This window comes from Ranitomeya variabilis, chromosome 6, assembly GCF_051348905.1.
Source record: "Ranitomeya variabilis isolate aRanVar5 chromosome 6, aRanVar5.hap1, whole genome shotgun sequence".
Classification (NCBI taxonomy): Eukaryota; Metazoa; Chordata; class Amphibia; order Anura; family Dendrobatidae; genus Ranitomeya; species Ranitomeya variabilis.
Genome location: NC_135237.1, coordinates 484,541,825 through 484,557,417, shown reverse-complemented (window position 1 = coordinate 484,557,417; position 15,593 = coordinate 484,541,825).

Genomic DNA, 15,593 nt, shown 5'->3' with positions numbered 1-15,593 from the left:
CAAATAAAGGATTTTATTCTTGCTGCATTTATATTAAAACTTACTATGGGGTTAAAAATGGAGACGTCTAACTAACACCTGGGCTTGATGTCAGCTGACAATACAAAGGTGGCATCAACTTCAACTCTATTATCCCAATTGCCACCGCACTAGTGCCAGTGGGAAGAGGAAGGCGAACTGCCAGATGTGACACATCTTGTGGGTGCACCATTTCTGGGACAGCAGAGGGCTGATGTTGGTAGCCTGGGAGGGGAGGCAATTTTCATCGCACCTTCCTAGGCAATTAATATCAACTAACATCTGTCTGTTTAGCCTTTGCTGGGGACCCTATGTCATTTTTTTTCTGGAGTCCCCCATAAACTAACCAGTTTGGGCTAAGCAAACATTACTGAGCTGTTATTAATAACCTGGGAACCTTTTGGGATGCTCTCCTCTTTCACAGGCTACTAACATGAACAAACACCCAGCCATGGGCTTTCACTCTGCTAGTTAATAAAATTATGTGGAATCCCACTCCAGTTTTTTTATTTAATTTTTAATTTTACACATGATGTACTCAGTGGGTGGTGAATGCAACTCCCATCATTGTCACCTGGTTGCATTAATCTACGGAAGCCCAGCGCCTGGGATCAGCACAAACTGTACTGCTTTTTCCCAGGCACTGATACTTGGACCTCATGCATTTTGTCCGTGCTCCACAAAAAAAGGACATGTCTTTGGGTTTTTCACATGGACACATGGTTTGTGTGCAAAACCTGACATGTGTGTGCAACAATTGAATACAATGGGTGTGTCCGTATTTGCGGTCCTTAAAAAATGGACTGCATATGGACAGGAAAAACAGACATGTGAAGAGGGCCTTATTTGCAGCACAAAGGCTTTGTAAAATTGACATGGCTGACACCAAAAGAAATCCAGTGACATCTGTGCTTCTAATTCCAAATGCCCCACTCCCATCTGAGCCCTACCATAAACCTAAATAGCAGTTAGTCCACATGTTTAAAATTAACAGAGTGAGTTGGGATGAGCGAATGTGCTCTTTGATACTTGGAGATCGCTCCAGGATCTTGGTGCTGGGATTTGCTCTGCACTCGGCAAGCATTAGAAGATGCTCAATTTCACACTCAAATCCCACATACGTATGTTTCACCTGTTACACAGCCAATAAGCTTGCAGGGATTGCTTGCACGTCATTGTAATGCCATAGCCTTCTTGGTAATGGCATTACTTTGATTGACTGCCTGTGTGACATCATCAGGGGGTTATAAAATGACAGGTGCAGCCAAGCCCGGCTCACTGATAATAATAATAATTTTTATTTATATAGCGCCAACATATTCTGAAGCGCTTTACAACTTATAGAGGGGACTTGTACGGACAGTAGACCTTACAGAATAACAGAAATCACAGTTCAAAACAGACACCAGGAGGAATGAGGGCCCTGCTCGCAAGCTTACAAACTATGAGGAAAAGGGGAGACACGAGAGGTGGATGGTGACAATTGCTTTAGTTATTTGGACCAGCCATAGTGTAAGGCTCGGGTTTTCATGTAAAGCTGCATGAACCAGTTAACTGCCTAAGTATGTAGCAGTACAGACATAGAGTGCTATTAACTGCATAAAGTGTATGAGAACATGATGCGAGGAACCTGATTTTGTTTTTTTTTTTCTTTTTATTTTACTTTTTTAATTTTTTTTTTATAAGGCCACACAGGGATAGTTAGGTTAATGCGTTGAGGCGGTAGGCCAGTCTGAACAAATGAGTTTTTAGGGCACGCTTAAAACTGTGGGGATTGGGGATTAATCGTATTAACCTAGGTAGTGCATTCCAAAGAATCGGCGCAGCACGTGTAATGTCTTGGAGACGGGAGTGGGAGGTTCTGATTAGGGTTGAGCGACTTTTATTTTTATAGGATCGGGTCGGGTTTCACGAAACCCGACTTTCTCAAAAGTCGGGTCGAGTGAAATCGGCCGATCCTATAAAAAAGTCGGGGTCGGGGTCGGCCTAAACACGAAACCCAATGCAGTGCAATGGGATACTATGGTTCCCAGGGTCTGAAGGAGAGGAAACTCTCCTTCAGGCCCTGGGATCCATATTAATGTGTAAAATAAAGAATCAAAAAAGAAAGAAGCAGGGCACGTCCGAGAGTGAGTATATTCCTATTAGGTATCTACTCACCCTCGGACACGCCCTGCTTCTTTCCGGCAGCCTTCCTTCCTAAGAATGAGCGCGTGAAGAACCTTAGATGACGTCGCAGCTTGTGATTGGTCGCGACCGCCCATGTGACTGCTCACGCGACCAATCACAAGCCGCGATGTCACCGCAGGTCATTCACGTGCTCATTCTTAGGAAGGAAGGCTGCCAGTTAGTACCAGGGCGCGTCTGAGGGTGAGTATATCAATATTTTTTATTTTGATTCTTTATTTTACACTTAAATATGGATTCCGATACCGATTCCCGATATCGCAAAAATATCGGAACTCGGTATCAGAATTCCGATACCAGATTCAGAAGATCGCCGACCTCATGGCCGACCCCCCCCAGGGGTCGGGTTTCATGAAACCCGACTTTGCCAAAAGTCGGCGACTTCTGAAAATGGCCGACCCGTTTCGCTCAACCCTAGTTCTGATTATTGAGGATGCTAACCTGAGGTCATTAGCGGAGTGGAGGGCATGGGTAGGGTGGTAGACAGACCAGAGAGGAGATGTAGGGTGGTGCTGAGCCATGGAGTGCTTTGTGGATGAGGGTAGTAGTTTTGTACTGGATTCTGGAGTGGATGGGTAGCCAGTGTAATGACTGGCACAAGGTAGAGGCATTGGTGTAAAGGTTGGTGAGGAATATGATCCTGGCAGCAGCATTCAGGATAGATTTGAGCGGGGAGAGTTTGGTAAGAGGGGGTCCGATTAGTAGAGAGTTACAATAGTCCAGACGAGAATGAATAAGTGAGACAGTAAGAGTTTTTGCAGAGTCGAAAGTAAGAAAAGGGCGAATTCTAGAAATGTTTTTGAGATGCAGATAAGAAGAGCGAGCCAGTGATCGGATGTGGGGGGTGAATGAAAGCTCAGAATCAAGGATGACCCCAAGGCAGCGGGTATGTTGCTTTGGAGTAATGGTGGAACCGCACACGGAGATGGCAATGTCAGGCAAAGGTAGGTTAGTAGAGGGAGAGAACATGAGGAGTTCAGTTTTTGACAGGTTCAGTTTCAGATAGAGGGAGGACATGATGTTAGAGACAGCGGTAAGACAATCACTGGTGTTTTCTAAAAAGGTCGGCGTGATATCAGGAGAAGTGTATAATTGGGTGTCGTCAGCATAGAGATGGTACTGGAAACCAAATCTACTGATTGTTTGACCAATAGGGGCGGTATACAAAGAGAAGAGGAGGGGGCCTAGGACTGATACTTGAGGAACCCCAACAGTAAGGGGAAGGTGAGAGGAGGAGGAACCTGATGCATTGCATAGCTCAGGGGCAGTTCTTTTTGGAGGGAGATAGTGTTTGTTCAGGCATGTGTCCACAGTTTAATAAACCAGAGTTCAGAAGTGTTAATACTGGTGCTGAAGCTGAACCATCATACTAACAGTCCTTGTAAGGATTAATTTTGTGCTTTGCTGTTTGTATCAGATACAATTCCCAATTAGGCTAGGGAGGGAGAGAGCGTCACAGTACAAGAGAGAGTGACTGGATTTAGTAGTCTGTTGATGAATATATAGCGGGGAGTTTTGACAACATTTTTATTTTTTGGGTGAAAGAAATTGATTATATTTTCATCCACAGAGTTTTTTGTGCTTTATGTAATATTTTTCTGTTATAGAAGACTCCAAAAAAGCATTGAAATATTTATCTGCATTCAATTACTCATCCATGCACTATTACGTGGTCTGTGGTACATTTCAATGTTAAATAACAGTCCAAAAAAGCATTGAAACATGTTTCTGTATTCAAATACTCATCCATCCAGATACTATTACGCGGTCTGTGGTACATTTTAGTGTCACATAACAGTTCAAAACAGCATTGAAACATTTTTCTGTATTTAATTACTCATCCATTTAAATATTATGACTTGGTCTATAGTACATTTCGTTGCTATATTAAAATATAAAAAAGCATTGAAACATTTTTCTGCATTCAATTTCTCATCTATATACTGTTACATGCTCTGGCGTACATTTCTGTGGTATATAACAGTCCAAGAAAGTGTTCAAAAATGTTTCTGGATTGAAATAGTAATCCATACAGTGAAATGTGCTTAGTGGGCGACAAGGTGACAAAGAAGGCAGAATCCCGCGAGACTCCAGAGGGATCAACTGGAGGAATATCATAGCCAGAAAAATCTAGCCCGACAGTGGATGTGACAATAGCCTGTGGCCCGAAACCAGCCTCTTTCCCAGAACCACCAAGGCCTGAAGCTAGGCTGCAGCCTTCACCGCTGGGGTTCTTGCAGACTGTAGATGGGAGAGCCTGGATCCAGCAAATAATGAGCAGACTGCGGTGCTTAAGCTGGTCAGAAGAGAGAAGTAGAAGGACTCCTTGATGGACTTGATATCAGAGGCCATAAAACAGCTGACTCCAACCCGACAACCATTGCCACACTTGCTACCGCACCAAGACAAGTGCGAAGAGCCTGGCAAAATGCTAGAATTGGCACATCTAATAGATGCGCTTTTTCGGGGGCAGATGTGGTCTGCTATTTTTAGGATGGCGGGGGCAATTTCCAGGGCCCATTAATAGCCTAAGAATACCAGCCCTCAGCTGTCTTCTTTAGGTTGTATGGTTGTCAAAAATGGTGGAAGTCCACACTGTTTTTTTTAAATTTATTTAATAATGTAAAAAAAAAGGAGTGGGGATCCATCTATTCTTAATAACCAGCCATGATAAAGCTGACAGCTGAGGTTTGCAGCCCGCAGCTGTCCTTTTTGCCTGTGCTGGTTATTAAAAATAGAAGAGACCCTAAGTCATTTTTTCAATTTATTTATTTATAGCACAGCCACCGGCTGATAGCTACTGCAATTAGCGCTGCCTGCTCCTACTGTTTTTTTGCAACAGCTGGCATAGGCTAATGGCAATAGCACTCCCTCATCAGCCTATGCCTGTGACAAGAGGTGGGGAACAAAAGCACTCTCACCAGCGGTAATGATCTTACTGCCAATCAGAGCCACAAGTGCTTCTCATGCTTTCATGCAGATGACAGCGTGGGAAACACCCAATGTTTGGGGTTTCAAACACGAACAGTAACACAGACTTTTTGAAAAAAAGTGCCCAAACACTAGTTGTTCGGTACGGACACCAAACTTTAGGGTTTGAGTTTGTCCATCTCTAATCATAAGTCCTTAGGCTAACCCACTTCCTATGTGGGACAGACAATGGTGCAGATGACACAAGGGGCTGTCACCCATTTCTATATGTCAGGGTCTCCAGCACTATCCAAAGCTAGGTCGCTTACAGCCCAGGCACATGGAAATTGGACTCCAAGAAGCAGATGGAGGCAGTCCCCCCAGCCTACTGAGGAAGGAGAAGCAGAAGCCGACACCTGAAAAGGGAACTGTATTATCCTCCTTATAAATTTTTCCTGGCTTTGCACTTTCTGAAAGTGTTTGAGTGTAGGAGTACATCAAGTACACTTTCACAATATTTACATTTAAAATATTTTTGTGGATTCAATTAGTCATCCATACAGTTTAGCATGCTTTGTGTAAAATTACTGTGGGTTAAAATTTTTAAACACTGCTTGGTCTGGTACAGTTTACAAAATATTTTTGTTACTAAAATTGACTATTGTCATATATACTGTAGAGCCTGCTTTGTGTGAAATTTTGTTGGATTGAAATAAAAAAAAATTGGTCTGCTACAAGTGGAGAAATGTGGTTGTTCCAAAATTCACTATTGTCATATATACTCTAGAACTTGGTTTGTGTGAAATGTTGTTGGTTTGAAATAAAAAATAAAATTGGCCTGCAACTGGTGTAGAAATTTGTTTGCTCAAAAATTGGCTTTTGTCATATATACTCTAGAACATGGTTCAAGTGAAATTTCGTTGGTTTAAAATAAAAACCTAAATTGGATCGCTACAAGTGTAAAAATTTGATTCATAAAATTGACTGTTGTCATATACAGCATACTGTTGAACTTGGTTTATGTGAAATTTCGTTGGTTTGAAATAAAAAGCAAAAATTGTCTTGCTACTGATGTACAAATTTGGTCCCTTGGTACTTGAGCCCAGCCATCACTATGTCTCTCGTGGTTGATTCCCTTCCTTGTACTAGCACATGAACAGCACCCGTGCCCTTACCAACATGGTTACAGGGATTGCCCACTTAACAACTGACAAGTGAACAAGTGCTTGGGCCAGAGATGCTACATTTTGCTTATGGCACACTGATTGAACATTGTGGAGGCCAGGGCCAAGTCCCACCCTGGCACGGCACATGAGCTACTGACACCAAGGATTGCTGGCCCTATTTCTGTCAACGTTTCCTCCACCTCCTACACCAGTTCTTGCACCCTTTCCTGCTCCTCCAGATCCTCCATCTCAGATAAGCTATCTCAGGGAATAAGTAAAAAAGTTAAAAAAAAGTGTAAAAAAAAAGTATAAGTATATGTATAAAAAAATCTAAATAATAATAATAATAAATTATTTATTAATTATTTTGTACTGTATGACTAATTGATTTAACGAAAGAGAAAGTCAAAGCTTGAAAATTGCAAAATGTTCAAATTTATTATACAAATTCTGATATTTTTACAAATAAATGCAATGCAAAAAATATCAGCCTAAATTTACCACTGCCATAAAGTGCAATATGTCATGAAAAATTAATCTCAGAATTACTGGCATGCGTTGACATGTTCCAGAGTTATCACCACATAAAGTAACACTGGTCAGAATTGTAAAATTTGTCCTGGTCAGGAAGATGAAATCGAGCTCTGGGCTGGAGGGAATAAATGCATTAAAAAAAATTGTTCTTTTTTTTACAATATTTACACTAGCCATTGGGGATATTATTTTCTCATGCTTTCTGCTCTTTCAGGATATTTACATGTACATTAGCAGCAATAGACTTGATCAGACCCTATCTTACGTACTGAAGCATCTAATGAGCATGTGCAAAGGTTCTTGTGAAGGGAGGAGGAGCATACATTGCTGTGTCATCATCTATTTTCATTGGTGGATCATGTGATATTATCAGTTATGTATAGAGATGTTCTCACCTGCCGAAGATGATATTAAGACTGTTGAGAACTCTTCATGAAAGACCAGGAAATATGAATCCAAAATAGCCCTGGTGGCAAGGGTGAAAATTGTAATATTTTTTTTTTTTTTATATATATATAGATATTATACCAATTGTGATATGAAAAAATATTGCTTAAAGGTAAAAAAAAAGCATTTAACACAAAAAACCTGATTTAAACAGTAGGATTATGCTTTCCTTTTAAAATATAGTGATCATTACTTATTTGGGCCAGTTCTCCACTTTGACACAAACTATCACATTTATTAGAAAACATCTTTCTTATAAATTAACTTCAGAAAAGACCAGTTAATATAAATGTAGTTGATCTTACCATTTATGTTATCATTGCCTAACAGCTTTAAACCTATCTATAGGTTCCTTTTATTAAAATTGCTTTTATACACTTTTACGGGAATTTACATTAAGATGTAGAAAATTGTAGGTTATTGAGCAGCAGGGAAGAAATCATGAAATGAGAGGTTAAAACACCACACGGAGAAAGATTTGTAACTATTTTCAGAACCCTCAGAACACAATACAATAACACTCACTGAGGGAATACTTCCTGGTGAAGGAGAAATAAATCAGCAATTTGCACAAGTCACATGAAGATTTCTGCAGGTCTTTATAATTATTTGCAGCATATAAATAAACCCTTGGATCTCTAGCAAGCAATAATGCTGTGTAGAAACCAAAAGTGAAAATCAGCAAAAACACTGATGAAAAAGAGAGATCTTGAGCCAACACAATTTGCAGTAAAAAGTTAGATAAATGCACATACAATAAGTAAACCTTTAGTGTAGGTGGAAATGTCTTACGTCTGGCTCTAGAGTACAAAGATAGAAAAAAGGGATGGTCACACAAGACCGTCAAGCACAGATCCCTTGTGCTATAAAGAACAAAAGAGTTTGTCACTACAAATATATACAAACCCAGAGAATCCCTCAAGAATCAAGACTTTATGTATCCAAATTTGCATCCAAGACATGAGAAAACACTAAAAAACCTCTATCTTCTGCCTTCTGTCAGTCCGTGAAAATCAGACTGCACTCAGATGTCATCCAAGTGCAGTCCAATTTTTTACATGGACTCCTCGACTGACATGACGGTATGTGATCCAAAAAAACAATGCAAATCAAGCATGCTGCAATTATTTACCCAGAGTCTGTCCAAAGAAAAAATTAGACGTGCACAACGCCGTAGAATAACATTGATTCTAGCATGATCTAATGTTTTGTTGGATCGCATTTGGACCAAAAAGTAATTTCTCCATCTACTCCATTACCGGCATCCTTGGTAATTGGACTGCACTTAGTAGAACTCCGAGTGCAGTCTTATGTTTCACACACACCCATAGACTTATATTTGTGAATGCGATCCTATTCTCAGATGAACTCACAGCATGCTGAATCTGCATGAGAAAATAATCGCAGATCTGGGCTGTTCCGTAAAATAACACTGGTCCCAGTGCTGTCCAATAAAACATCGCATAGCACTCGGCCGTGTTATATGCTCGGCATATAATTTGTACATAACTATATCAATAACGTTTTGTCAAAGCCAAAATACCTGGAAGTGTCAAAATCAAATCAACTTTACATAAAACATAACACATCAAACACCGCAGTGCCAAAATCAGATAAAAATGCATAAAATACAGTCAAAAATGCAATAAAAAAACACAAGTAACTTAATTTACTTAACATGTGACAAAATGGTGCAGAAAATCTGCAACATCAAAAACTTACAAAAGGTGCATTGTGCCGACGTAGCCTTAAATGCAAAAACTCTAATTTTTACAACCTATTTTTCTTTTTTTGCAGTAATATATTTTCAGACCTAAAACCTTTTTCATTTTTCTTCTACCAGAGATGTAGGAAGACTTTTTTTGCTGAATGATACATTTTTTGTTGGCACCACATTGGGATAGGTGAGGTTTATAATTAGTGTTGAGCATTCCGATACTGCAAATATCGGGTATCGGCCGATATTTGCTGTATCGGAATTCCAATACCGAGTTCCGATATTTTTGTGATATCGAAAATCGGAATCGGAAGTTCAGGCCAAGGCTTCAGGCCCTGTGATCCATATTCATGTAAAAAATAAAGAATAAAAATAAAAAATATGGATATACTCACCCCTCCGGCGGACCCTGGACCTTAGCGGTGTAACCGGCAGCCTCCGTTCCTAAGAATGCACTGAGTGTAGGACCTGCGAGGACGTCGCGGCTTGTGATTGGTCGCGTGAGCGGTCACATAAGCGGTCACATGAGCGGTCATGCGACCAATCACAAGCTGCGATGTCATCGAAGGTCCTTCACTCTGCATTCTTAGGAACGGAGGCAGACGCTTGCAGCGGTGACAGCCAGGGGCCGTCCGAGGGTGAGTATATCCATATTTTTTATTTTTATTCTTTATTTTTCACATGAATATGGATCCCAGGGCCTGAAGGAGAGTTTCCTCTCCTTCAGACCTGGGAACCATCCAGGATACTTTCCGATATTTGTGTCCCATTGACTTGTATTGGTATCGGGTATCGGTATCGGCGAGATCCGATATTTTGCCAGTATCGGCCGATCCAATCCGATACCGATACTTTCGAATATCAGAAGGTATCACTCAACACTATTTATAATCACTTTTTATTATGATTTTTGGGAGGAAGAATAAACAAAGAACAGCAATTCAATAACTGCTTTTATTCATGTTTATGCTTTTCACTGTGCAGTAAAAGTGATGAAAAACTTTATTTTTTGAGTCAGTATAATTACGGCTATAGCAGATATACAGTATATAGAACACATTTATTTTTTTGCATCACCATTTTCTGAGAGTTATAATTACTATTATCTTTATGTATGAATTTTTAATCAGATTTCATTCCACTTTTTGGTATTCTGAAGAAAACGTGCGTTGTCAATTGTATTTATACAGTGTTCACTGCATGGGTTAAGCAGTGTGATGATTTTAACGTTCAGTTCATTCTGGTCATTGCATTGCTAGTGTGTTGCTTTTTGTTTATTTTTCATGAAAAAAATTATATTTATTAGCAAAATGCTTTAATGTAATTTTTTTATGTTTTTACAGTTTTTTAAGGGCTTATTCACAAGTCAGCGAGTGTTTTTTTTAATCATTTTCTCATCGGAGTTTTCTCAGTGTTAGTTTTTACTATCTGAGTTTGGTCCAAGTTTCATCAGTTCTTTTCAGATGAGAAAACAAAATAATTTCTTTATCTTTTCATATCTACCAGTCAGTGAAAAGCAGACAGCACTGTGATTTTTTTCATGGACGTGTATCCTTGCATTGCCGATTTTGATCTGACACTTGGATCAATATCAGACTTGTCTCCCTGAAAAATCCCAGATTATTATAATACGAGTACTATAATAAGTCATCAGACATCCGTGAAACCCTGTGCAAGTACAGACATGGGGCACGAACTGGCAGCTGGTCCCCAGCCCCGAAGTTGGCAGCCGAATTTGGCTTAACGTGAATCATTATCGTACATTCGCAAACAACAACACGCAGTATAAATTTCTGCTTTTGCAAATCAGTTTTGTGCCTCTGAATCTGTGAATATGAATGGGGCTGCTTTAGGCCGGTTTCACACGTCAGTGATTCCGGTACGTGAGGTGACAGTTTCCTCACGTACCGGAGACACTGACACACGTAGACCCATAAAAATCAATGCATCTGTTCAGATGTCATTGATTTTTTGCGGACCGTGTCTCCGTGTGCCAAACACGGAGACATGTCAGTGTTCGTGAGAGCGCACGTTTTACACGGACCCAATAGAGTCAATGGGTCCGCGTAAAACACGGACCTCACACGGACATTCTCCGTCTGGGGTCCGTGTGCGTGCAGGAGACAGCACTACAGTAAGCGCTGTCCCCCCCACATGGTGCTGAAGCCGGTATTCATAACTTCCCTGCAGCAGCGTTTGCTGTAGAGAAAATATGAAGAATAGTGTTAAAAATAAAGATTTAGGTGTCCGCCGCCCCCCCACCCCCTGTGCGCCCCCCCGCTGGTCAGAAAATACTTACCCGCTCCCTCGCTCCTTCCTGGTCTGGCCGCGCCTCCTACTGTATGCGGTCACGTGGGGCCGATCATTTACAATCATGAATAGTCGGCTCCGCCCCTATGGGAGGTGGAGCCACATATTCATGACTGTAAATGATCGGCCCCACGTGACCGCATGCAGGAGAAGCCGCGGCCAGACCAGGAAGCAGCGAGGGAGCGGGTAAGTATTTTCTGACCAGCGGGGGGGCGCACAGGGGGTGGGGGGGCGGCGGACACATGGATCTTTATTTTAAACACTATTCTTCATATTTTCTCTGCAGCAAACGTTGCGGCAGGGAAGATATGAATCACAGCTTCAGCACCATGCAGAGTGGGTACCACACGCTCCGTGTGGTACCCACTCGCCATACGGGCGGCACACGTGTGCCGCACGTATGGCCTCCGTGAGTTCCCAGGCATACGGACACGGATAACTCCGGTACCGATTTATTCCGGTACCGGAATTATCTGGACGTGTGGGACAGCCCTTAGATGTAAGCACAAAGATTTCGGTAAGCCATATTGAGATAATTCTGACAGATACAGAAATACATTTGCCATACATAATATACCCTAACAATGACCATAGTGGTTGTCATTCAGTAAGCACTGTTACATCCATGATTATTTTTTCTTATTGCTCTGCATGAATAAAAGTAAACCTCCACTAAGATTTTACCATTCGGTTCCTAATGTATGGGATAACAGGAGGTACTGTGCATAGGGGCGTTAAATATAAGACATGATGATAACAGATAAATGGTACATATTAGATCAAATCAGAAAGAGAAAAGTAAGAAAAACAGTATTTTAAAGCAATATGTGGGATTCTACGGTGCCAGCGCCAGGAGAGAGTGGACTTGTGACCACAAGTATTTGATTTGTTTACTTCCGGCTACATCCGATTAATCGTGCCCAGCCTTGGTCAATTCACTTGTATTGAGTGAGGCCACCTATTTCTAGTTGACATATGACCGCACAAACTTGCCACTATGTGCCCACCCGCGCTCTGTACCGGGGCCGGAAATTCCTCACAGTACGTACATAGAGTAGCTGCATAATTTAAACCAAAGCATCGACAAACCTTTAATAATTTTTAGTTTAGTTTCTTTAGCCCATGTTTGTGCTCAAGGCAGTACTGGATTTACATGTCATGTGCTTGTAGTTGCAAAATGCTTGGTGCTTGTTATTATTTTTATAATTAACCCCTTTCTGACCTCGGACGGGATAGTACGTCCGAGGTCAGAGGCCCCGCTTTGATGCGGGCTCTGGCGGTGAGCCCGCATCAAAGCTGGGACATGTCAGCTGTTTTGAACAGCTGACATGTGCCCGTAATAGGCGCGGGCAGAATCGCAATCTGCCCGTGCCTATTAACTAGTTAAATGCCGCTGTCAAAACGCAGACAGCGGCATTTAACTACCGCATCCGGCCGGAAATGATGGCATCGCCAACCCCCGTCACATGATCGGAGGTCGGCGATGCTTCAGAATAGTAACCATAGAGGTCCTTGAAACCTCTATGGTTACTGATCCCCGGCAGCTGTGAACGCCACCCTGTGGTCGGCGCTCACAGCACACCTGATTTTCTGCTACATAGCAGCAAACAGCAGATCGCTGCTATGTAGCAGAGGCGATCGTGCTATGCCTGCTTCTAGCCTCCCATGGCTAGAGGCTATTGAAGCATGGCAAAAGTAAAAAAAAAAAAGTAAAAAAAAATGTGAAAAAAATAAAAAAAATATAAAAGTTTAAATCACCCCCCTTTTGCCCCAATCAAAATAAATCAATATAAAAATCAAACCTACACATATTTGGTATCGCCGCGTTCAGAATCGCCTGATCTATCAACAAAAAAGCATTAACCTGATCGCTAAACGGCGTAGTGAGAATAAAATTTGAAACGCCAGAATTACGGTTTTTTTGGTCGCCGCGACATTGCATTAAAATGCAATAACGGGCGATCAAAAGAATGTATCTGCACCGAAATGCTATCATTTCATCTCGGCATGCAAAAAATAAGCCCTCAACTGACCCCAGATTATGAAAAATGGAGACGCTATGAGTATCGGAAAATGATTTTTTTTTTCTTTTTTTAGCAAAATTTGGATTTTTTTTTCACCACTTAGATAAAAAATAACCTAGTCATGTTAGGTGTCTATGAACTCATACTGACCTGGAGAATCATAATGGCAGGTCAGTTTTAGCATTTAGTGAACTTAGCAAAAAAGCCAACCAAAAAACAAGTGTGGGACTGCACTTTTTTGCAATTTCACTGCACTTGGAATTTTTTTCTCGTTTTCTAGTACACGACATGCTATGATGCCAATGATGTCATTCAAAAGGACAACTCGTCCCGCAAAAAAATAAGCCCTCACATGGCCAAATTGACAGAAAAATAAAAAAGTTATGGCTCTGGGAAGGAGGGGAGTGAAAAACGAACACGGAAAAACGGAAAATCCCAAGGTCATGAAGGGGTTAAGAACTTGCACTTTTCTCATAGGAAAATGGACTAATAGGAAAATTTCCTTGAAAAATTTGTACTGCATTTATTAGTCACCATCAACACTCCATCTCCAACCCAACCTTTTGCAATATCTCTTACATTAACTGACCTTTCTCTGTCACGACTTAGCTGATGGGTGACCCCCTTCCCTGTCCCTACCACTAGGGGGTGCCATACCTTGCCATATTCCCTGGGATACTTCTGAAGATGAAGATCCTGTGGCCTTATCTCCTGAATCAGCCCTGCCCAGGGAAGAGGAGTGCTACTGTGCACCCCAGTACACCAACCCAACAAACAAGGCAACATGAACATGGGTAAGTGAAAATACCAGGCATACAAATATTCACGCACATATAACAGAGGAATGCACCGGAGAGTGGAGGATGGGGAAAAAACAAAATAAGAGGAGGGAAGGGAATTATCACACAGACCCACATGACAGTCACAGATAATTCCTCCAAACTCCTCATATAAGCACCAAAACACCTCTCCTCTAAGCTATGCAGCATGAGCTAGCTCTGACAATGTTTCTCAATCAGGACCCAGATTATATAGGGGATAGGAATGGCTAACCAAGATCAGCTGAGAGCTCAGACTCCCAGAGCTCCCAACATAGCTTGGGGGCAATTACAAAGTACTGAGCCACGTGTTGCGCCAATCCATCTTTATCCTACTTACCTCTGGCTGCTGCATTAAAGCAGCAGATGTAACAAATCTGGAAAAAATTATGGCTTGTATTTTCTTATTAAGATCACACACATCTGCGGTCCTAAATACATTATCCAGCTGTTAGTAACAGTATGATTATTTAGAGGAAACAAGAAATAGTTTTTTTTATGATTTATATGTGGTGCAGCATAATTCAGTGATATAACACCATAAAAACCTTATAACTAGTTAGTTGTATCAAATGTGGAACATCAGTGATCCAAATACAAATCTAAGGCCGGAGACACACTGGTGCGAGATACGGCCGAGTCTCGCTGGTTAAAAGCAAGCTGTGGCACCGGCACTCCGGAGCGGAGCGTGCAGCTGCATAGCAATACATGGAGCCGCACGCTCCGCTCCGGAGTGCCGATGCCACAGCTTGCTTTTAACCAGCGAGACTCGGCCATATCTTGCACCAGTGTGTCTCTGGCCTAATAGTCCCACAACACTAAATTCAAAATGCAGAGGATTCGATACATAAGTCTTTACATAGAAACAGCATTACCAAATATCTTAGATTTACTACAGAGATATGGTGCCAGATCTAAGCTGCCTACATAGATCCTGTATCAAACCAAACGTAGTACATAGCTATGGTACCAGAACCAAGCATCACTGGCACTAATGCAGCTGTTCCTTTAAACAGGTAATCTTCAGGGAAATAAATGTAATTCTGAGCTAATCAAATTTGTTACAAAACAGAGGAGTGGGTAAGATAAGGGGAGGGACAAGGATATGTGAGTATAAGCATAAGAGCACACAGAGTCATTTCCAGTCATATTCCTCCTGGAGACCGCCTAGAAAAGCTCTGTAAAAATTGAAAAAATGGAATAAATATGAAAACAACCATGTTAAAATGACTTGCTGTGCATATATTCTGTTTTTTTACTTCTTTGAAACGCCTCATGCTTAGAAAGCAATACAGCGGCTTTAAAAGTGGCCTTTCCATGCTTCTAGTAGCATATGGAGATTAATATCATTGTTTAAGTCCCGAGTCAGCTATATCACGGCCACTTGTTGAGCTCAACAGAAAACAATCAAATTCAAAAAGCAGCAGAGAAAAAACTGTGTCTCTCACCCCGTGGCTAAAAA